This window comes from Choloepus didactylus, chromosome 5 (genome assembly GCF_015220235.1).
Source record: "Choloepus didactylus isolate mChoDid1 chromosome 5, mChoDid1.pri, whole genome shotgun sequence".
Lineage (NCBI taxonomy): Eukaryota > Metazoa > Chordata > Mammalia > Pilosa > Megalonychidae > Choloepus > Choloepus didactylus.
The window spans coordinates 7,731,742-7,756,287 of record NC_051311.1 but is presented as its reverse complement, the minus strand read 5'-3'; the positions used below and the strand labels follow the sequence as shown (position 1 = coordinate 7,756,287).

The 24,546-nt window shown below is 40.2% G+C and overlaps 1 protein-coding gene and 1 non-coding gene across 4 annotated transcripts in view; both read right to left on the bottom strand.

Annotated features, from left to right (window-relative positions):
* The window catches only part of KIAA1217 (KIAA1217 ortholog), a 767,824-nt gene that overhangs the window by 442,396 nt on the left and 300,882 nt on the right, over positions 1–24,546 (bottom strand). The window lies entirely within an intron of this gene.
* On the bottom strand, positions 21,445–21,658 carry LOC119535620. The gene has a single exon (XR_005217235.1). It is a non-coding gene; the product is annotated as a small nucleolar RNA U3 (small nucleolar RNA).

Sequence of the window (24,546 nt, the reverse complement as noted above, 5' to 3'; positions counted from 1 at the left end):
TGGTTAGAGCTAGGACAACGCCTGACTCAGAGTCGGGGCCAGTGAATGCTCATTCATGGAATGAAGGAACAGACACAGGTACCTTTCAACTTGGAATCATTCCAAACGGCACCCTCCCTCCACCTCTTCTGTCACTATACTCTCTCTCTCTTCTTTTTTTCTGTCCACTTTGCCATTTCCTAAACACTATGTGGTCTTTTATGATGCTACCTTGGTCCCCGATCTGGCAAACTCCTACTCTCTGGAGGGAACAGCCCACTCTGTGGTTTTGGGGCACCTGTAGGATTTTGTACATAAGGCTCTTTAGGAAATTCTATTTAGAGGTCCAGATAACTCAGATATTGCAATCACCACATGATCCTCCTCAAGGGAGAACACAATCTTACTCATTTTTTTTCTTAAACTTCCCAGTATCTCGTCCACCACCACACATGTAGTAGATATTTAAAGAGGTTTTTCAACAAGTAAAGGCAATTGTAGGAATTATGTATTTTTTTTTTAAATAATCGCCAATGGTGGAAATTAAACCATGGGCTTGAAAAAAAGTCTATCTAAGGTATATCTAACACAAATTTAAAAAATGAAACTATGTGCAGATCTCTCAGCAGAAACCATGGAGGCAAGAAGGAAGTGGTGTGACATATTTAAGATACTGAAAGAGAAAAACCGCCAACCAAGAATCCTATATCCAGCAAAGCTGTCCTTCAAATATGAGGGAGAGCTCAAAATATTTTCTGACAAACAGACAATGAGAGACTTTGTGAACAAGACACCTGCCCTACAGGAAATACTAAAGGGAGCACTACAGGGTGATAGAAGACAGGAGTGTGTGGTTTGGAGCACAATTTGGGGAGACGGTAGCACAACAATGTAAGTACACTGAACAAAGGTAACTATGAATACGGTTGAGAGAGGAAGATGGGGAGCATGTGAGACACCAGAAGAAAGGAGGAAAGATAACGACTGGGACTGTGTAACTTGGTGAAATATAGAGTATTCAACAATTGTGATAAAATGTACAAACATGTTCTTTAACGAGGGAGAACAAGCAAATGTCAACCTTGCAAGGTGTTAAAAATAGGGAGGCATTGGGGGAGGGATGCAATCAGCATGAACTAGAGACTGTAACTAATAGAATCATTGTATTATGCTTCCTTTAATGTAACAAAGGTGATATACCAAGGTGAATGCAGATAAGAGGGGGGGATAGGGGAGGCATGTTAGACACTTGACATTGGTCGTATTGTCTGATTCTTTACTTTGATTTAAGGTTATTTTTCCTTTTGCTGCTTCCTAGCTGTCATTTTTTTTTCCTCTTTCTTTTGCCTCTCTACCTTCTTTGACTCTCCCTCTTGCCTTGTGGAAGAAATGTAGATGCCCTTATATAGATAGTGGTGAAAGTGGTGAACACATAAATGTATGACCATGCAGAGAACCATTGATTATTTACTTTGGATGGACTGTATGGTGAGTGAACAAAACCATATTAAAAAAAAATGGGTTGATGACAAAACCTCGAGGGCAATATACCGAGTGAAATAAGCCAGACACATAAGGACAATTATTGCAGGGTCTCACTGATAGGAACTGATTATAATATGTAAACTCATAGAGATGAAATATAAGGTACCAAGATATAGGACGAGGCTTAAGAATGGGGAGTGGTTGCTTAGTATGAGCAGAATGTTCAACTAGGATGAACTTAAATGTTTGGAAATGAACAGGGGTGTTGGTAGCAAGATGTGAGAATAACTAACAGCGCTGAATGTTGTGTGAACGAGGTGGAAAGGGGAAGCTCAGAGTCATATATGTCACCAGAAGGAAAGCTGGAGGTCAAAAGATGGGAATGTATAAAACTGAATCCTATGGTGGGCAATGTCCATGATCAACTGTACAAATACTAGAAATCGCTTCCATGAACCAGAACAAATGTATGACAATACAATTAGAAGTTAATAATAGAGGGGCATATAGGGAAGAAATGTATACCTATTGCAAACTATATACTACAGTTAGTAGTATTTCAACATTTTTTCATAAACAGTAACAAATGTACTATACCAATACTATGAGTCAACAATTGAGGGGGGTTGGTTAGGGATGGGGAGGATTCGAGTTTCCTTTTCTTTTTTTCTTTTTTCGTCTTTCACTTTATTTCTTGTCTGGAGTGATGAAAAGTTTCTAAAAATTGAACAAAAATTAAGTGTGGTGATGGATGCACAGCTGTATGAGGGTACCCAGGGGCAAGTGACTGTACACTTTGGATCTTTGGATAATTGTAGGTATCTGAACAATCTCAATGAAAATGAAAAAAAAAAACAAAAACTAATCACCAACGGTGGAAATTAAACCATGGGCTTGAAAAAAAGCCTGTCTAAGGTATATCTAACACAAATTTAAAAAATGAAACTTCTTAAGCATATTAGTTGCAAAATAATGACTACACATAAATACCATATACCAACAAATTATTCAAATTCACATTGTCTTTCACAAGATGCCATATATAAACATATTTGTAGTCTCAAAAATAATTAAGTTTTCTAATAATGAACTGCCTTCAAGTCTAATGTGCTTATTGTGTTTATAGATATGAATTTCAGGAAATACAACTTTTAAAGAATTCCTGACAGATGCATCATTCAACAAATATTTCCAGTATATTAAAAGGATGCTTATTTATGATTTTCTTGAGTTTATTTTGGTGACTTAATTATACAATTTGAAAATATGGAAAATAAAATTAAGCTGAATGCATCTGAGTTTCTTCGTGTTACAAAAAGGGGAGAAACCCATACAGGAAGTGTTAGGGGACTAACTCATGACCCTAGATACCATTAACTCAAGAAACCATAATACTTAACTTGGGACAGCAGCGTCACTAAGGAAAAGGCTTCTTTTTCTGCCTAGATTTTCAAACTTCCAGAATCTTATCCTACCCATATCTTCATGAACTAAGAAGGTTTACATTAATGGATTTTTGAAGCGATAAGATTGATGAAACTATCCTTAAGAACATTTACAGTATATAATGAGATAAGGGATGATTTATTCATTTGGGAGAATTTTTATAAATATATCCCCAAACAACAAGGTAACCACATACTCTCTCATCTATACTAATTCTGCTTATTTTTCAAATGGCCAAATTTTGTTTGCTTAAATGAATATAAGAGAATGGTTAAACTCTTTAAATATTTTGAAATGAGGTGGCTCTTTAGAGTAAAAACAAAGTTGGGAGTAGTCTACATGGCAAAGTAACAATCAGAGTACATGAAAAGAAAGTGAAAATGTAGTTCAGGTAGTGAAATACTCTGTTGAGGTTGGCAAAAATGTCTCGTGTGATTTCATACAATCTATTAAACTCATTACAGAAGAAAAATTTCACTGGAGAACTGATCTAAATTTTGGTAGGTACTGAATGATACAGATTTTAGAAAGATTTTTATAAGAATAGAGTTTGTTACTTTAGTTTTCATCTCTGGGTTAAAGCAAAAATAGAAAATCACTTTATACTTTTTTTTTTTTAACTTTATCAAGTTAAGAAATTCTAGGAGAGATAGGCAACCTGTATAACACAAGCAGAATAAGAATTATTGCTCCCAATTCTTCACCATTAAATGAGCTCTGATTATAACTTAGTCTCACAGATACGATCCATGCCCTCTCCATACCCAGTTGATGTGGGACTTAGAGTAAGTGAGAAACAACAGGGCACTAGGATGGAGGGGACCTGGTCTAAGAGACGCACGTATTACAGTTCAACAGGGGTCCAGGGCAAAAAAGGGAATATTTGGGGAGTTGATGCCTAACTGATACAGAGTTTCTGTTTGGAGAGATGAAAAATGTGGTGGTGATGGTAGCACAACATTGTGAACATAATTAACATCACTGTATAATATATTTGAATGTGGTTAAAAGGGGAAATTTTAGGTTATATATATATATACCTCTAGAATAAAAACTTGTAAAAAACCATGGGATTGTACAACATAAACAGTGAACCCTAATGTAAACTATGGACTAAAGTTAATAGTACAATATTATTATTATTATTTTAATAATATAAAATTATTATATTATATATTATTATTTATTAAAAATAACAATATTATTACTATATCATTTCATCAATTATAATAAAGGTATCATACTAATGCGGAGTGCTAATAATAGGGAAAACTGAGGTTGGGGGGATGGGGGTATATGGGAACTGTACTTTCTGCATGATTTTTCTGTAAACCTACAATTCTTTGATAAAAAGTATTTTTAAAAAAGAAAGTCAACATTTGAAGGGAAACCTGGAGTTGCTCTATCAATTTTCACCTTTTCTGTCTAAGATTTATGGAAGGAAAAAAGCAATGAAGTCAGAAGACATTTGTTCAAGCCAGTGTACTTCTAATCTTGAGCAAAATAAGTAACTTTGGGCCTTCTCCATATGTACCACAATACGGAGATGGATTAGATGATCTCTAAGCTTCTATCCCTCTCTAAAATTTCTGAGACTGCTAATTCCCTCCGTCCCCTGTGGCCCATGCTTCTCCCACACAGACCCATGTGATCTGGGATCAGCCATGTGTGCTGGTCTCGAAGCTCAGTGGGTTAAACCAAAGGATCCAAGTCTGCACAGAATGGCTCAAAGAAAACCCCTGGTGAACTTTAGGAGGGGTCTGGGCCTCCTCCTCTGACATATTGAATCATAACAGAATCAAGGAAACAAATAAAATACAGGAACAAGTGTTCCATAGAATTTTTTTACTTGCCATCTACTCTTAGGTTGAAGAAGACACATAGAGATAAGGATAATCAAGGGAAGAAAGGATAACTACCAAAGTAAAGGAGGTTTTCAATATCACATGGTCATAGCTCATACTACGTTGAGTTGGAGAAAATGGGCATTAAATACTTGAAGCATCAAGTACTTTTAGTTTTCATTTGTAAACTCCCTGTCCAGGGTGAGCCATGTGATCGTTACCAGTAGGATGGAGAGGAAGTGACCCTGGAGTCCCTGGCATGAACAATGAGCCAAAGTTAAGAATCTAGGCTCTGTGAACGCAAGTAGCCATTGCTCTGTTGACTAACTGCTGTTGCTCTTGACCTCAGCTCTCCTAAAAATGAGTGGTACTGATCACAAAGGCAGTCGGATGAAGGAAAGCACATCCTCAGTGCAAAGCCTCCTCTGCTGCTGGAAAATACTAGACAAAGTGTGGTCCCTCCCAGCGGATGGAGACTGTTTACTGGTGCTATCCACTTGGTACCATGGTAGGTTGTGTATTTGTAGGAAGCCCAGAATAAAGAGATGCTAAGGACAAGGGAGAACACATCTTCTAGGGACACTGCCTACCGATGGACACGATTACCTTCCACACAACTGCGCTGAGCAAGGGTCTAATGTCCCTGTGGTGGTCAGCAGCATCCAGAATTAACTCCACCCCTACCGGAGAGAAAATACTTTTTGTGCTCCAGTTTTTAATATTTTTGATGTATGGAGGTGGACAATATTAGGCTCCAGGTATTCAAAGGCAATTTCAATCAACAGGTGCTGTGTCCAGTAGGATGTAGGAGAGGTTGTTCCTTGTCCCTAAAGAGTAGCCTAGGTCCGGTCATCAGGGCCATCCTAGCGGAGCCTCCCTGGTAGAGGTGCAAGGCGTGCGATTTATCAGAGAACACGATTTTACCATCCCCAGGCGCTGCAGGTAAACAGAGGCTCTGCCGTGCTGGACTTAGAGTCTTCATGAGGTAGGTTTGCTCTGGAAAGCACTGGACACACATTTACTAAGTCATTAATCCTCACCACCACTTCTCCCCATAAACCACATATTATTATTCCTTAATGGTTGGCGAAACTCAGTCAGTAAGGATAATTGCCTTGCTCAAGGCCACAGAGGGAGCCTGTTTCAGGAAAGAATTAGATGTGAGTGATTTGGGTCCTACAGGCTTGTACTCGGACCACCAGGCCCTGCGTGATGGAAGAGCCTTCCATGGATGGCATACAGAGGGTGTGTGTGTGTGTGTGTGTGTGTGTGTGTGTGTGTGTGCACGTGTGTATGTTGTCTACTCAAGTCTGCAGGCATAAGTGTGCAAAGCAGAACTGCAAGTTCCTATTTCAATACATTCTTCAATTTCTCAATATTAGGATAGCATTTGTAGCATCATGATAAAAGTATGTACTCTGGCTTGTTCTCTTCCTTTTTCATTTCTTTGTTCTGTTTAAGAAAGAGTAACCCTGGGCAATGAATCAAAAGGCTAAAAGTAGAAGAGCATATGCTGAACTACGGCATGTCAGCAGAAAGTTGTCTCTGACCAGATGATCCAATGACAAGGCTTTAATTAATTTTATTATCTTCTTTAATGCATGGATTGTTTTTCTTTATAGAAAGGTACCTTAGTGTAGTAAAGTGTCCAGGGTTGGGAGTCAAACTGTCAGAATTGGATCTGGTTCTACCTCGTCCTGTCTACGTGGTCTTGGGAAATTTACCTTAAAATCTCTCCCAGTTTCCTTATCTGCAAACTAGGAATAATAATAGCACTATCTCATAGGGTTGTTGTAAGGACTATAGGGGACAATATACTTATAATGTGCTTAAAACTGTGTTTGACACATAGGAAGGGCCCAATAGAAGTTAGATATCATCATCATCATCATCATCATCATCATCAATCGTCATCATCATCACAAATACATAAGAGAAGGAAGCTATTTTTCAAACCAAGCATGTGTTGTGTTCATGTCCAGTTCTAAAGAATGTTTCTCTTTATTTAGAACAGTTAAGAGGCAAAACATCAGGACAAAGCAACTGGGGGCAACAGACCTAAACAGAATTTGGGGAAATGCAGAGAGCTCGGGAAAAAAACACCACATTCTCAGAAGTCAACTCACAGCCTCATCCTAAATAAAGTAAGTGGTGCAAATCTACACACACGTCAACATCCATCCATTTTCCATTTGGTGGCTTTTCACCAAGAACAAAGTTCTTAATGGGTGAAAATCAGATATTAATGCTGTTGTCCTAAAGTTTATGGATTACCAGGCTCTTTTGTGCTGAGAGCCAATCTGGACCATGGGGTCAGAAGGAAAAGCTCACCTGCCTGATCATGATGTGGTTGTCCATCACTAAACACTGGTGGTATGGTTCCATCAAACTAGGACAGAGACGACCACATTGGGTAAGTAGAGCACACAGGTATACTGCTTGGATACAGAAAATACCAACATGTACACAATCAGGGTAAGGAAAACCTCTTGGAAATTAAAAGCAGGAAGATGATCAAAATTAGATAATAAAGGAGTTGGAAGATAAAGACAAGGAAATCTAGAAAACATAAAAAGACAAGCTAAACAATTTAAAAGAGAAAGTAAAGTATCAGAAAATGGATGCAGAAGGTTCTACAGTCAATGAACAGGAGATCCACAGAGAGAGAATAAAGCAAATACAGAGGAAGAAATTATCAAAGACTTAATAGAAATGAACTCCTGGAAAGGAAGGACATTGCTCTTGAAATTGAAAGGGCCTGTCCATATCCAGTCAAAATGAATGAAAGAAAATGCCACACTTTTAATACTTCGGTGGAATTTCAGAACATCAAGGATAAAGAGGAGATCCTTAGAGCTTCAAGAGAGAGAAAAAATATCACCTACAAAGGAAAGTGTGATCACGTGGACAACCTGGGACTTCTCATCAACACCTCTAGATCCCAGAAGCCAAAGAAGACACAAGTTCAATATTATGAGGGAGAAATTTTCAGCCCCCAAATCCACAACCAGGCAAACACATTTCACTGAAATGTGAAAAGAAAATAAAGATGTTTATGGCCATGTAAAAACTCAGAAAATTTGCCTCCCATTTAGCTCTTCATAGGAAGTTTATTGGGAATGTTCTTCAGCAAAATGATGAAATAAACTAAAAGATACCTGCTTAGGTGTCTAGAAATTAATCAGGAAAGAGTAGGGCAGATGGATGAAGGACACAGAGAGAAGTGTCTGGAAGAAAAGAGTGTTCTATGCACAGGATCATATTCATATTATCCTTGAAGTGTTGAGAAAATTAGAAATGCTAAAGGGAGAGGGAAGTGGGGAGTCCAAAGACTGTAAGAGAAAATGATTAGCACAATTTTGGGTTTGGCAATGAAAATTCTTACAAAGTCAGGATAGTTATAGACTTTCTTGAATTTCAACTTTTAGAATTAACCTGTAGATAAAGCATGGAAGACTTAATTATGATAACAAAAATAAGCTAACTGTTGTCAACATTTTTAGTATGAAAATTAAAATACAGAAGATAAAATTTGAGAGGTAGAGAGGGGGCATGGAAAAAAGGTGAAGGGTAAAGTCACTGTGCTAATTTAAGAAATGATCTAAACGAGAGGCACACTTTTTTTAAAAAAAAAAGTTAGAAATGTACCAGCATACACAAACATTCCTAACAAATTATGCAAGGAAAAGAAAAAGAAGTCATACATACTTAATAGCCTACATAAAAAATTTAAACCAAATTTGTGGACCAAACAAAATTAACACTGAAGAACCAACACTAAGATCTCAATATGTGGCCAAGAACACACACCAACTCACAAACCTCATTTGGCATGATCGTTACAGGAATTTCTTCATCTTGTGACAACCCACTTTAAATAAAAGCCTCACACAACACAGCGATCCTATAAAAAGAGTCTTAGACTCATTCCCAACAATTAACGGTTCCTATTGGTACTATATGCTAATGAAGTATGGCTATGAAATAAGAAATCTGATTTTATTTAAAAAAAAGCAAATATACATTCTGATGAGTGTTGTCTTTCAAAAGAATCCAGTCCTGCTGCCAACTTCAAAATCCCTGAGTTGGAACACTTCCTTTTGGACAACCTGAACCTTCTCAGAGACACACACAGGAAACAGCACCTGAGTATCTTATAGGCTACCCCCTGTTGATTTTTTGCACAAAGGTGAGTTATCTACATTGACCTTGCACCTTGATAATCATTCTTGGTTTCAAATGCCTTTTAACTAACCCTCAAACCAAACGTGCTATCAAAGAAAAACTATTTTCACCATGAAGTCTATTTAAAAGTTCTCCCAGGCTGCCAAGGCAGGTCAGTATTTTCAGTTATCTTTGGAAGAAGCACCTCACCTTGGCTGGTTGGTTTTTACACCTTGCACAGACACAGACATGGAAACCAGATAAATGTGCGGATGCTCTTCAGATTAAGGCGGTTTTCCTTTTTAAAAAGAATTTTTAGATTTTTATACATATTATAACATCAAAGAAAGTTTTCCTTTTAAGCAGCCAAAATTCAGTCCATTCAGCAACTTATATCAATCCTTCCTTAAATATATATCTTTCATGAAACACTTTGGTCCTACTTTCTGTACAAACATTTAATTGATCACAGTGGACAAAACCATGCTTAACAAGCCAAGCTAAGGAAAAAATAAAATTTCCCCAACAGAAATGGGCATCTTTACAGCAGTATATGGCATGAAAATATATCATTGCATATTTATTTATGATCATTTTTAATAGAGAACAGGTCAGGATTAAAATTATAAAATGAACTTTAATTTTTTTCTATGAAATAAAAAATTCCAGTTGTAAGAATGAGAATATTAAAGCAATTTTTTATTTTATTATAAAATCACAGGGCCAAATATTACAGTTTTTAGACAGGGAGCTCAAAAGTCATGCATTAAAATTAGCATTATAAATGTTGCTTAGTAATTTAATATGTAGTTCTGCTAATTGTGGAGAAAATTATTATTGCATTTTTAGCTATGAGTTCATTGCCCTCTGTGATTATTTGCACTGCCATAACAGATAGCTTAATATTGTTGCCACGTTTTGCAATTCCAGCTCAAATATTCAACAGTACTCTGCCAAGTAAATCATTCTGGTATTCACCTGAGCATGCTCATTTTAATGCTCCAGGTAACTAATGCTAGCAGGAATTTTTGTCATGCTCGGCAAAGAACCATATCATTAGATTATCATTTCACAGCTAAATCCTTTTTTAAAAGAGACTGCAAAAAAAAAATTAAGCATGAAAAATTCCTGGGCTAGTTAATGATATGGTTTTAGAACAATTTCTTTTTCTTGTTTCTTTTCTTTTTAGATAGATAAGCACGAAAAAAAAAAAAAAAAAAAATTTGGGTGACCATTACTGGATTGTGAAAGAACTGCTAAAAACAACTGAGAATTAAAACCTATCATTCTGAAGAAGTGAAAACTATCCGTTTTTCTTGGATAATTCCTTAGTTAATGACAGAGTTCTATTTATTACCTCTATCTTCCTAATTACTGGTTTTATTAGCAATGCCCCCCAGAATTTTAGAAAACATTACACATACACAAACGGGTAAGTTTTTGAAACCACAGAAAGTCTCATCCCTTAAACGTGCTGAGAGTATTATTAAGATATTTAGAAGGAGGTTCCTAACATAAGCTGGCACAAGCAGCCGATGTAAAACATGTACCTTTTGGTGTGGAAGGCTTCCGCTGAGCAGGGGTTGTTGCTGTCGTCTGCACCTGCTGCTGTTTGACCAAATTTCCTTTACTTCCAGTTCTCAAAATCTCACCTAAACTGATTCCTTTCTGTTTGCTGTTCAAATCTTCCTTCCTGGAAGACGGCAGCTTAGAAGCTGCACTAGCTAAGAAAGGTCTAGCCAAGCGAGAAGGTTTGGACATTTTAAACTGCTGAAAAAGCAACAATAAAAAAACAACCCCAGAACGTCACCTGCTGGGGCAGCAGATTCTAGAAAATCCTCTGAGCTTCGCTTTTCAAGGGACACAGTTACCCTGTGAAGGGAGCGTGGATGGCAAGTGCTGGGCTGCCACTTCGATCTCTCTTAAACAAAAGGCATCCCGCAGCCCCTTGGCCCCTTCACGAGACCTGTGGAATGTAAATGTGCGTTTCGAGGAAGCAGCGACAGTTTTGCGGTGGCAAAGGCTCCAGCTCGGAGGGAACAGATGCTGGATTAGAGAATGTAAGACACACACTCGCACATGGAGCTCTCCAGTGTGCACAGACCAGGTGGGAAAAGCATGTAAATATTACCACACCCCACCCACTCAGGTGCAATACGTGAAAATGAGCCAGAGGTGAGGTTTCTGCCCCCTTGAAGCACACACCAAGTTTCATTTCCAGACATTCGTTCAAGTAAATATTTCCTGATCTTAGCACATTCCTATATTATATTCCAAGAGTTGCCTGTGGAACTAATACCCACCTACATAATTAGTTCTCCTGCTGTTTACAGAATATGCAAAGCACTGTGGAAAAGGAGGGAAAGAGCAGAAGGTAATTTCCACACCTGTTTGGGCTGCTGTCGGCACTACTGGTTGGTAAGGAGGGGAGATGTGCGTGCGTGTGATGTAGTGTGGGGGCTGCATACGTGTGAGTGTCAGCGTGCTTATGTGTATGTGTGAGCACACTGTGATTCTGTGTGTGTGTGGACATGGGTGAGTGTAGTGTGAGTATTTGCATGTGTGAATGTGTATGTATGAGTCTGTGAGTGTGTATGAGTGTACATGTGTGTTCATACATGTGTGTGGCAGTATACTGCACATGTGTGGTGTGGATATGTGTGTCTGTGAGTGTATGTGTGTGAATATGTATGTGAAGGTGTGTATGTGAGCCTGTGCATGTATGTGTGAGTGTGTCTGAGTGTGAGTGTAGATGTGTGAAGGTGTGTGTGTGTTTGTGTGAGTATCTGACTATATGTGTGTGAGTGATGGTGTGTGTGTGCATTTGTGTGTGTGACTGTATGTGAATGTATGTATGTGAATGATGGCATATATTTGTGTGTGTGCACTTGTGAGTGTAAGTGTATGTTGTGTAATGGTGTGTATGTGTGTGTGTGTATGTGAGTGTGTTGTGTAATGGTGTGTATGTGTGTGTTTGTGAGTGTGTTGAAGGGTCTGGGGAAGAGATACACATTATTCTAGTTTTAAAGAGCTTTGCATGCGCTGTCAGGAGGCATCCTGGGAACTGCCCCGCTTTCTGGAAGGCCGGTAGCAACAATGTAACACAGAGCAGGTTTCCCGGGTTGTTCTGGGCTGAGAGTGGTCCTTTTGCCCCCTGAGCACATCGCACGTACCAGGAACCGCAGCACCCTCCCCACCCCGCACCCCCTAAGGGGAATCACGTCCTCTTGTAGCTTCCCATGTCAGCGATTTGGTGACTTGGGGTTAAGCTGTTTCCAGCCTCAATTATTCAGTGTTTCCTTAGGGCGAGTCGACACAAACTCTGGATGGACTATAAAAAGGTTGGGGGGATACGTGATCACATAACTTCCACTCCAAGCGTAAATACGTGCTATTCCCCACTTACATTTGATAAATATACGGCTACTTAGCACTTTATCAGAAGCAGAGTTATGCGCTAGAGTAACTGGAAGTTACCACTAAATTCCAAAGGTGGGCGCTGCCTTGGGAAAGCGAACTTCCTGGGCTTTTTCCATCAATAAAAGGGGGTGCTGGTTCCTAGGGGGACCACGGAGATCAGCTGAGACGGCAACTCTTCCCTTGCCTGGCCCACGGCAGAAACTCAATAAATGCACATTTCTTTGCGCAGCCCTTCCTAAAATCCCAACGAGTTATAGAACACCCGAGTTCCCAGAGCCAACCCTGGCCGAGACCCAGGAGCTCCCAGGCGGACCAGGATCCCGCCCTCAGCAGGGGCTCGGGCAGCAGAGCCTGTGGGGGGAGACCCCGGGGACCCCGAGCGATGGGGCCTGAGGGCGGAGGCCGGCGCGGCCCCTGCAGACACAGCTCAGTCGCGGAGCTGAGCCACGACATCAGGAAGGCCCCACGACAGGATTCCAGGGACCCCTTTCCCCTTCATCGCTGCGTCCCGCAGGGCGGTCCGCGCTGGAATCCACCTTCTCCCCGGGAGCCACTGCTTCCTGCGGGTCCCCAGCCGTCACCAGCACCAGCAGTCAGCTCTCTTTCCAGGACCCAGTTTCACCAGGAAACCAACCACGAGCACCGCGGGAGCTTGCCCAGCGGACATGTCACAGCGCGGCGGCAGGTGCCTGCTGGCGGCCAGGAGGGCTCAACCCCAGCCGAGGCGCCCGCTCAGAGCGCGGACACGGCCGGGACCCCGGGGTGGGCAGAGCCCGCCGCTGCCAGCTCCCGGGCCTGGACCTGGAAGGCAGACCCGAAGGGCCGGTGCCAGAGACAACGCACGGTTCCATCCTGACAGCGCTTAAAACAGCTGCTCTACCCAGACGACGTGGATGACGGCACTGCAGGGGGACAGAATTGTGTGTCATCATATCACATTTTGAGTCTCCAGGAGAGGCAAATAGTTAGAGCCGTTTTATAAAACAGAGGGAAGAAACCACAGTGATTGTGCAGGAGGCTAGGCAGGGTTGGGGCTCAGCGCGGTGCTTTCCAGGATCTCAACCCTAGAGGCGCCGGGTGGAACGACCAGCCACCCCAGGAAGGGAACATGACAGTTACTAATTGCCCTCAAAATAACTATGAACTGCTGTGCAGTCACCTTCCCTCAGCACAAATTTGGTTCCCATGTGTGACCACATTGTGGTGTTGAAGGCTCTCGTTCCATTGGTCCCACCGGAAACAATGACCCCCAGAAGCGGTCGGCACGGAGCACGGCCATCAGCATCCCCCAGGCAGGCCTGCTTCCTGGGCCTGCTCTACCACCAGAAGTGGTGGGACCAGAAGTTTCCTTCTTGCTGTCACATCCTGAGCACCCACCCACCACCACCTTTCCAGTAGTTCAGTGCTGGAATTGCTAAAACACTTCTAGTTGTGTTTGCCACGACTGGATAGCTCGGTGCCCCTTTGCACCCCAACCCTCCCTGCTCAGATATTTCTCTATTTGGTTCCGTGGCTGGCTGGATACCTTCAGACCTACCTCCTCTAGGCATCTGCATTCTACTGCAATACTGGCTCTAAAGAGTTCACATGACCACCCTCGGACAAGGGTCTGGGGTGGTCCGGCTCCCTCTAACTGTGACCTCGCTTCCTGGCTTCTGTGCTTTGTGGAAGCTCCTGGATTCTGCGGCTGCACCTGCCCGGGAAGGGGATGACTGCCAGGGCCTGCTCCCGAGGCTGGCTCACGGCCACACCTGTGGGGGCTGCTCCAGGCTGGCCTTCCCGTTAGGGTGAGGCCCGGTGGCCGCCCACCTGCCTGGTGCTTCCGTCCGTCCCTGGGTCCGTCCCTGGGGACAGTGCCTCCTGGGCTGTCCTGGTTCAGCGTAATCTAAACGAAAGCAGCTCGTACTTCTCCGGGTCTCCGCTCCTTCCAGATCCCAAAGGCATGGTTGACTCTGCTTTTTGGCGGGCAGCACGCAAAATCCCCTTGCTTACAAGTTCTTTTTAGTAGCCGAGCAAATGCCTCTGAACGGGCCTCCAATGAACATCCCCTTACTGTTTGGAACAGGGAACTTGAGATCCTCTAAGGGAACACCCTCCCTCATTTCCTTAGGGCCCAGAGGAGAATCTCCATACGGGAGTTTTCCACCCTGCCTGAGTGGGGTCCGCCTGTGCAGCTCTGACCCCAGCCTACAGGAAGGCCTCTGGGTGAGTGAGAACATGTGGGTGAGAATCCTGGCCCAGGTGAGGGGCCAAGGTCTCAGGGACAACATGCAGTGGAGTCAGGGCTGGAAGTTGGCCCACTGGGCCCCAGCATCTGCCTGCGTATCTCTACCTCAGTCTGCACTGGATGCTGAGCATGAGCACCCAGTGATCGTTTGGTCGCTGCGGTGACCTGGGACAGGGCCTCTGCCACCTGGCGTGTCATCCCGCCCCTGACACCCATCTCCCCGGTTGCAGAGCAGCCCTGAAGTGGCTGAATCCCCCAGCTGCAGAGTGTGGCTGGGTCTCCATCTGGGAGCACAGCATCCTGTGCTGAGCCGCAGGTGGCGAGAGCCGCAGGATGTGAGCACAGCAGCTCCCCGTGTGGAGCCAGCAGACCAGGAGAAGGGCATCACGAGAGAGACCTCGAGGCAGCCATACCCTCCAGGGAGAAGGGGTGCCTGAGCATCAGGGTCTCCCGGCTCTAGAACTTTCCCCTCACCCCGCCTCCTAACCTTGCTTTCTGGATGGTTGTCAGGAAAAACAATGTGGCAAGCTTTGCTAGAGTAGAGCTTTTACAGAAAACTGAACCCCTCAACTGGTTCCATAACCACGGAGAAGGCATGTATCCTCCCAGGTCCCACCTGATCAAGGTGTCGCAGCATCTGCCCAGCTCACGTCACGGGGAGGGTGCAGCCATCAAAGGAGGTAGTGAAGCCAAAATTAATTTGACTGTCACAAAATAACACATGGCTAAAAGGTAATCAAGATTTTCACGCCTGTAATGTAGTAGCTGGCTTAATACCAATTTTCCTATTTTTTCCTGCTTCAAGACGTGCTTGGTATCCTAGCAAAATTTCTGTAGCCGGGGTCAGCAAACATTTTCCATAAGAGGGCAGACAGTAAATATTTTTGGCTTTGTGGGCCATGTAGTTTCTGTTGCAACTCTTTGGCTCTGCAACTATTTAGCGTGAAAGCAGCCAGTGATAAAACATAAATGGAAGGGATGGCTGTGTTCCAATAAAACTTTATTTATAAAAACAGATGGCCGCACAGACCCAGCCTGTGGTCCGTAGTTTGCTGATGCAATTAAAACATCCATGGATGACAGCATCGCTCTGAGTCCTCTGTCCTTGATCAGTGCCCTACCTCACTTTGTGTCTAGATTAGTGAACTCTGTTCTGGCTCCAAACTGAGATGGGACTGAGTTCCCAAATGAACCTCACACATTCAGGGATCTCAGATTTATCTCACGACAGCCTTCCGAGAACGGCCAATACTGATTCTAACTACATTACAAACTGTAGAGGGGGCAGGACTAACACCCACCTTGTGGGCTACCTAACATCCATCCTGCTTCACACTTTTATATGAATAGCTCATGGATCTGGGTTGACACTTGTAGGGAGGCCCTGATTTGACGGCTTGGATCCCCGAATTTGTGGTCTGAACTGATCTTGTAAAATGTTTCAGGCATTGTAGATTCAAGGCAAAGGCTCGTAAGTTCAGATTCCTGAATTTCCTAGTTAAATGCTAAAAAAAGATTTCTTGATTTAATAACTCTAAGAATCCTTTTAAAAGCCTTTCTTATGATTCCAATAAAAGTTTCTTCATATCATGATGTCACCCATCTGTGCTTCCAGATAGCAAAAGAATCTTAAAATTATTTAGGACTTGTTTCAGTATGTTAGAAAATTTTCTGCGCCAAGAGAAACTTTTTTGGTTTTTATTGCAGAATGCTCCCATACACAGAAGGCTGGACGACTTATCTGAACCACAAGTAGATTTGGAAGCAGTTTGGAAAAGTTGTATGAAAATGTGTTAGACAGCCAGGTTGTGATGGCAGCTGGAATTTCCTAGTTACAGACATTTTTCCATGTGCCATTTTAAGAATTACATTGGCTCTAACTACAAGTTAAAATTTCATATTTAAGTATAGAACCGTGAAGTAAAGATAAGCTATTTTTTATTAGGCTGCTCTCCCATGGGATTATTAAAAGTATAACTAAAAGTATAACAAGCTGAAAACACTGGATAACCTAAAAGTTATTCTTACTACTTACTACTAACTGTGATGTATTGAGATTTATCCATCAGGTTTTAAATACTCGTGATTCTAAGGGCATCACGTTTTACTCACTCTAAACTGCAAATGAGGCGGTGCTGACGGACTTCTCTGCCTTTAAAGAATTCCAATCAGAGCCACACATTGTTCCAAGGAGGAAAACAACAGATAAAAACTAATGAAGATGTAATGGCATCAAGCAGCCCACACAGACCATTTGCCAAGTGGATAAGCTTATTAATGTAAAAAAGTCATTGGGCTCATTCTTATAATTTCAAATTATCTTGCTTAAACATATTGCGTTTTCCAGGTTAATAAAGGACAAGTCTTTAAAAAAAAAAAAAAAAAAAGAAATGAAAGGAAAAAGGCACGGAGTTAAAGAAGTGAAGCCAGAACTTCCAAGCACGGGTGGGAACACGGAATGACATTTAGTTCAGTTGACACCTGCTGCATTTCTGAGATACCTACAGAAATCATTTCTAGTTCCCACGGGCTTGAAAATGCTCTGACTTAGTGGTGATGGGGCCTTATGAGAAACCATGATGTGAAAGCAAAAGTGAATAAAATTAACAGTGTGCTCAGCCTGCTGGGACTTGAGGAAACACCGTCGGTTCAATGGACTTTCGATGAAGGATGAGTCAGACATTTTGAAATTCATGTGATCCATCACCAAAGAAAACACAAATGTGATTTTTAAATGTAAAGTTTAAATTTTAAAGATTAAATTTCCATTTTCTCTTTATTCAAACCACAGTAAATTTTATGCAAAAGTAATAAAGAAACTGGACACCAGAAACATACTGAAAGTAGGAAATGGCTCTTCTTTTTAAATAGGAGATGGTTAAGCTTTAAAAACTTTTTCAACTTCACACACACACACAATTGGTCCTCTGACTTCTCCTTGGGGAACCAGGGCTGGATGATGGTCTGCCTTCCCTCCTTCTCCAGCTTGCTGGCACTTGGGCAGTGTCTAGATGCAAGCTGGGTTTTGACAAGGTGGCCCTAGGAGGCAGCCACCAGAGGAGGTGGAGAACCCAACCTGTCCCCTTCCACAGTCACCCAGCCACATCACAAGGTAGAGATAACATCGAACTCCTTATAGGGGACAGAACTCCCTGCCTGTCTTCCTACCCCACTTGCAAGCAGACAAATGCAAACCACCCTGTAGATGCCTTCTCAGAACTCATCTCAGCCTCTTTGGTCCTCTGGCCCTGGCCCTGCCTTTTCCCTGGAGAACCTCTCTCTCCTGAGATGCACTGCAAACACGCCTCAAGATGGGGGACAGATTTCCCACATTGCTTCAGAATTACCAGTAGCAAATCCTTGGGCTCTGACTTTCCAAAATCCATATCCTCTCAACACCAATCATGGGGCTCCTGAACTGGAGGATTCCATTCTTCTGAGTGAGCACAGATTCACTGATACCCTGTGCTTGTTGTGATGCAGAAATAGAAGCACGCAACAGTTCCCTGAATATTCTTTAGATGAAAAGAAAAATCTACGCCATGCTGTGAGAACAGTCAAAAATCCTCCTATCTCTGCAGACTCATGTTCACAAACAAGACAACTTGGGCATTTATACAGAGAAAGAGAACGGCATAAATCTTAAAAAGAAGTTGGATGTTACCCGCTTCAGATTCCTAATTTACAAAACCAAACAAGGCCCTTAAGCTCACTTTTTGAATTGTCTTTTATCCCCAATCTCAGATAGATGATTCAGACAATTCCATTCTTTTCTTTCCCCAAACAGGCCCACACACAATCAAAGATAGACAAAGAAAATTTTCCACTTATTGGCAGCAAGGAAAAGTGTGAAACACAAGTTTATTTCCCATTATATTTTAACATCATTTTACAGCCCTGAGCCCACTTCACTGACTCCCCGTTCCACGACCCCTCTCTTTAGGTTCTTAGGAGACCCCTAATTCTAAGCCACTGAATGCCTGCTTTCTGGAAAGGATCCTCATGGAATATCTATAACTTACAGAGTTTGTTTACATTAAAACAGGAAGTTCAATTTACAGTGTTAATTTTTTAAAATTCAATTTTATTGAGATATATTCACATACGATACAATCACCCCTGGTGCACAATCAGCTGTTTACAGCACCATTAAATAGTTGTGCATTCATCACCATATTCAATTTTTGAATATTTTCACTAACATACACAAAAAATAAGAATAAAAGTTAAAGTGGAAAAGAACACCCAAAAATTCCATCCCCCGTCCCTCCCTATTATTCATTTATTTTTGTCCTCATTTTTATATTCATCTCTCCATACATACAGTGTTAATTTTTAAATATTAGGTCCACTGCTTATTTATGGAGGCAGAAACCTTCTGAAATATCACCGATGAAAACAGTTTAGATTTTTCGGCAATCCTCAGATAATTTTTTTAAACTTTGAAATACAGCATAAAAAGGATAAATACTATAAAAAGCATATGTACCATACTGCAAAGATAAAAACAGTAAGAAGGACACAGTGCACTTGGCACCCGGCTTCAGAAGTAAGACATGCCTTCGAAGTCTTTGAAGTCTTAAAAATACCTAGGATGGGTCCTCTGTCCCTCGTAACAGCTCTCCTGAATTTCAAGTTAAGGAGTCTCTTGTTTTTCTTCAGAGTTTTACAAAACTAAGCAATATGTTGTTTAGTTTTTTCTTTTCTTAATTTTACATAAATGACATCAAATTGTATCTATCCTTCTGTGACTTGGCGTTAGGCTCAGGACTTTGTTTTTGAGATTCACCCATGGGTAGTTCATTCATTCTCTCTTTGTATAGGGATCTGTTTCATGAACACATTTCAATCTTTATCCATTCATGGTTGGTGGACATTTGTGTTGTTTTTAGTGTAAGTAAAGGACCCATTTTCATTTTTTTCTCACCATCCTTTCCCAAGCATCTGAAATGTCAGCTCTATCACTTGTTAGTTTCCACTTATGTGTGAGTATTTTCTGGGCTTTCTAATATGATTGATGTATATCAATTTGTCCACCCCCATCCTGCTCTGTCTTAATCCCTGGAGGTCAATGATAATGAAAATTGCTAATACGTTTTGACATTCATGACAGGTGAGGCACAGCTACAGGCAGTTTTTACAGGTTAACTCATTAATTCCTGGTCATTATCCTGGAAAGTGGGCACTATTATTGTATGGATGCAGAAACTGAGGCACAGAGAAAAAGATGGCAAGAATCCAAGCCAGGATGAGAAACCCAAACAATCAATGCACACAGATTGTGAGGACAGACACCATAAAAATATGACACGCACACAAATCAAGGTCTCTGGTGACCACGGGGCTCCTTCAGGAAGTCTTGGACATTCCCAGTCCCTGGTTCTCACACATACATTTTAGGAACAACTTGATAAGTTCCCTACAAAACAAAAACTATTAAAACTTTTATTGGTATTGTATTGAATTTAGAGATAAATTCACAATCTTAAGTCTCTCTATCCATTGACGTGGTATTTCTCCCCAATTATTTAGGTATTAAGCAATGTGTTTTAATTGTGTTTCATAATATTTCACAAATTGCATCTATTAAATGTATTCCTAGGTACCCTATATTGTTTCTGCTACTTAAAAGGGTACCTGAAAGTTGCATTTTCTGTTTGTTGATACTTAGAGTCCATATGGACTTTAAAAAGATATTGACTTACATTTCTGACAATGATGGAGAAATGGGATCAGCTTTACTCTCCTACTTTAAATGACTAGAAAAAGAGCCAAATATATGAAACAATGGTTGTCAGACCTTGCACAGTAGGCAATGATTCTGGAGCGAAGGAAAAGAAATGGGGCCATCTCAATGACTGTCCACAGCAGAGAGTGGACACCCACACAGAGCCCAGTGGTCACTCTAAACTGAGGACAAAGAGGTCCCAGCACAGGGAGGGAAAGGCAGAATTCACAGGGTAAAATATGAGAGGAAGGCGCTGCACGTGGAGATATGGACATAGACAGAGCATCTTCTCTGATCACATGGCATTAAATTAGAAATCAACAACAGAAAAGTATTCAAAAAATCCCTAAATATTTGGAAAGTAAAAAAAAAAAAACAAACAAACAAAAAAAACAACTTCTAAGTAACCCATGGGTCAAAGAAGAAATTGTATGGAAAATTATATTTTGAACTGAATGAAAATGAAATACAAAAATCTGAGTGACGTTGCTAAAGCATACTTAAAGGGAAATTTATAGCATTTTATAATATTATATAGGCTTACACTATAAATGTTATTAGAACATAAGAAAGGTCTCAAATTAATAATCTAAGCACTCACAATAAGAAAAAGATGAGTAAATTAAACCTAAAATAAGTATAAAGAGAAAAATAATAAAGAGCAAATATCAATGAAATATATAACAAAAAAAGCAATGGGGAAAAAAAATCAGTACCAAAGGCCATTTCTAGGAAAAGATCAGTAAAGTTGATAAGACTCCAGCCAAGTGGATCAAGGAAAAAAGAATTACACAGGATTTCCGTTTGCTAAAGCTGCCAAAATGCAATGTGCCAGAAATAGGTTGGATTTTAACAATGGGGTTTATTAAGTTACAAGTTATAATTCTAAGGCTGTGAAAATGTCAAAGTTAAGGCATCAACAAGAAGATAGCTTCCCTGAAGAAAGGCTGCTGGCATCCGGGGCTCCTCTGTCACATGGGAAGGCATATGGCTGGCGTCTGCTGCTCCTTCACTCCCAGGTTTCATCCCTTTCGACTTCTGAATCCAGTGGCTTCCTCTCTGAGTGTCTGTGAGTCCTCTCTTAGCATCTCTGGAGCATTTCTCTCTCTCTGCTATCTCCAAATGTCTCTGCCTTTTATTTTTTAATGGAGACCACTCATACTGCATTCTCTCCCCCTTACTCTCCAAAAAGGAAGAGAAGAATGATCATCAATGGCAAATGACAGCTGTAGCAAAACAACATCAAGTGCCAAATTCACACTCAGGAGAGAACACTGTTCCTCCTCGTGGTTTCCAGTTACCTACACATTCAGAGAACCTTCTCTACTAATGAACTGTGGAAATGATTCCTGAAAGTATGGTCTTGTGTCCCTGCCTTTTATTCTCTCATAAAGGACTCCAGTAAAGGATCAAGACCCACCTTCAATGGGGTGGGTCACATCTCAATTGAAACAACCTAATCAAAAGGTCCCACCCACAATAGATCTATACCCATAGGAATGTATTAAAAGAACACAGCATTTTCTGGAGTACATAACAGCTCCAAACCAGTGCACAAAGATTATCAATATTAGGAATGAAAGACAGGACATTCCTACAAAAAGGAACTACTATGAATACCTTTGTACAATAAATTCAAAAACTTGGGTGAAATGTACAAAGCTTTAAAGACATAAACTACCAGTACTTACTGAGGAAGTTATAGATAATAGTTGTTAAATAAATTGAATTGGCAATTTAAAACCTCACCATGATGAAAACTCCAGGCTGAGATGGGCTTCACTGGTGATCCACCAAACATTTAAAGAAAATATAATACAAATTCTACCCACACTCTTCCAGAAACTAGAAATGAGGGGACACTTCCAAATTCATTCTATGAGGCCAGAATTATGCTGGTATACAAACAAGACAGACATTTTAAGAAAACTACATAATAATATTTTCCACAATCATATATGTAAAAATCTCTAAGGCAGTTAATTGAAACTAGCAATATATGAAAAGGGTAATTCATCATCATCACATGACCAAGTAGGATCTACTGCAGCGATGTAAGATCACTCTAACAACTGAAAATCCATTGATAAAATTCACCGTCTTTTCAGACTAAAAAAGACAAACCATGAGATCATTTCAGTAGAATCAGGAAAAGCTTTTGACCAGTTTCAACACCAATTCATGATAAAAACTCTCAATAAACTGAGAAGAAAAGGAAGCAAGTTCAATCTGATAAAGGGCATGAAAAATTTACAGCTAACATCTTAATGATCAAAGACTGACTGCATTCTCCCTAACATGGGAAAAAGACAAGACATGTCTGCTCTGACCACTTCAATTCAGCATTTTACCATAGGTTTTAGCTGTACAATAATGCAAAAGAAAGAAATAAAATGCATTCAGATAGGAAATTCTATCTTTATTCACAGATAACATGATTGTCTATGGGAAAATTCCAAGGCATCTACAATAAAGCCGCAGGTACTAATGACTAAGTTTATCAGGGACGTAGGAGATAAAGTCAATATACAAAATTAATTGTATTTCTATATGTTAGAGAAAAATAATTGGAAAATAAAATTTTAAAAGGGCATTTACCACAGCAAAAGGAAATGTGAATACTTAAAAAGAAATTCAACAAAATATGTTCAAGAGTTATACACAGAAACTATAAAACTTTGCTGAGAGAAATTACTGAAGACATAAATAAATGGAAAGACATACTGTGTTCATAGTTTGGAAGACTGGATATTGTCATGCTTTCAATTTTCCCCAAATTGATCTGTAGATTCACTGCATCCCAATTGAAATTCCAGGCAGTGTTTTGGTTAAAATTGGCAAACTGGTTCTAAAATGTATATGGAAATGCAAAAGACCTGGACTAGTGAAAACAATTTTGAGAAAACTGAACAAAATTAGAGGACTATACTCAATAATCTCAAGTCTTATTATACAGCTACAGTTTCTGATGAAGTATGTTTGGCATAAAAGGAGACCCATAGATTAACGGACCATATTTGAAAGTACACATACAGATCTACACATATATAGTAAATTGATTTTTGGAATAACTCATGCTGGAATAATTGGATACTCACAGGCAAAATATGAATTTCACATCAAACACAAAAATCTAATCAAAATGTATCATAGATCTAAATGTAAAAACTTAAAGAAAACAGGAGAAAATTGTGTGACCTTCTGTTAGATGAGTATTTCCTACAACAGGAAAAGTGTGAACTATACAAGAAGAAATTGTTAAACTGCATTTCCTCAAAATTAAAAACTTGCTCCTCAAAAGTCACCCTTAAGGAAATGCATAGTAAGCCACAGTAAGACTGAGAAAATAATTTAAGACATATATATGATAAAGAACAAAACCATAATATATAAAGAACTCTTATAAATCAATAAAAAAGACACCAAAAATCTTCACCAAAGAAGATTTAAAGATGGCAAATAAGCTTATGAAAAGATGCTCAACATAATTCCTCATTAAGAAATTGCAAATTAAAATGCCAGTGAACTACCAGCATGCACACATTAGAATGGCTGAAATTTAAAATACTGACAATACTGAGTGACGGTGAGAATCTGGAGCACATGGGATGCTCATACATTGCTAGTAGAAGCACAACATGGTACAACCACTTTGGAAAACAGTTTAGCAGGTTTTTAAAATAAAATTTGATATACACTTTCCTTATGTATGACTCAGCTATTCCATTCCTAGTTCTATGAAAGATAAATTAAAACTTAACTTATGTCCACATGTATGTACCCAAATTATCATATCATTAATAAAAGCTCCAAACTGGAAGCAACCAAAATATCCATCAGCTAGTGAATGGATAAACAAATTGTCCCTAGAATACTATCGAAGTATAAAAGGGATAACTACTGATAAACAAACAAACAAACAAAACGGATACATGTTAAAAGCTTTGTATATGTGGAAAAAGTCAGACACAAAAGACTATCTGTTATATGATTTCACTTATTTAGGGTCAGGATGGATGAAAGAGATTATCCGCAAGGTGGCAAAATGGAAATTTTGGGGACCGTGGAAATGTGCTGTATCGTGGTTATTGTGGCTACAAGACTATATGCATTTATCAAAACTTGTCAAATTGCACACAATATTTGTGAATTTATTATTTGTAAATTATACCTCAATGAATCAAATTAAAATAAAGTTTGGGGGATTTTGAATAAAAATATTCCAGTTGATACATATAATCACTCAGATAAAG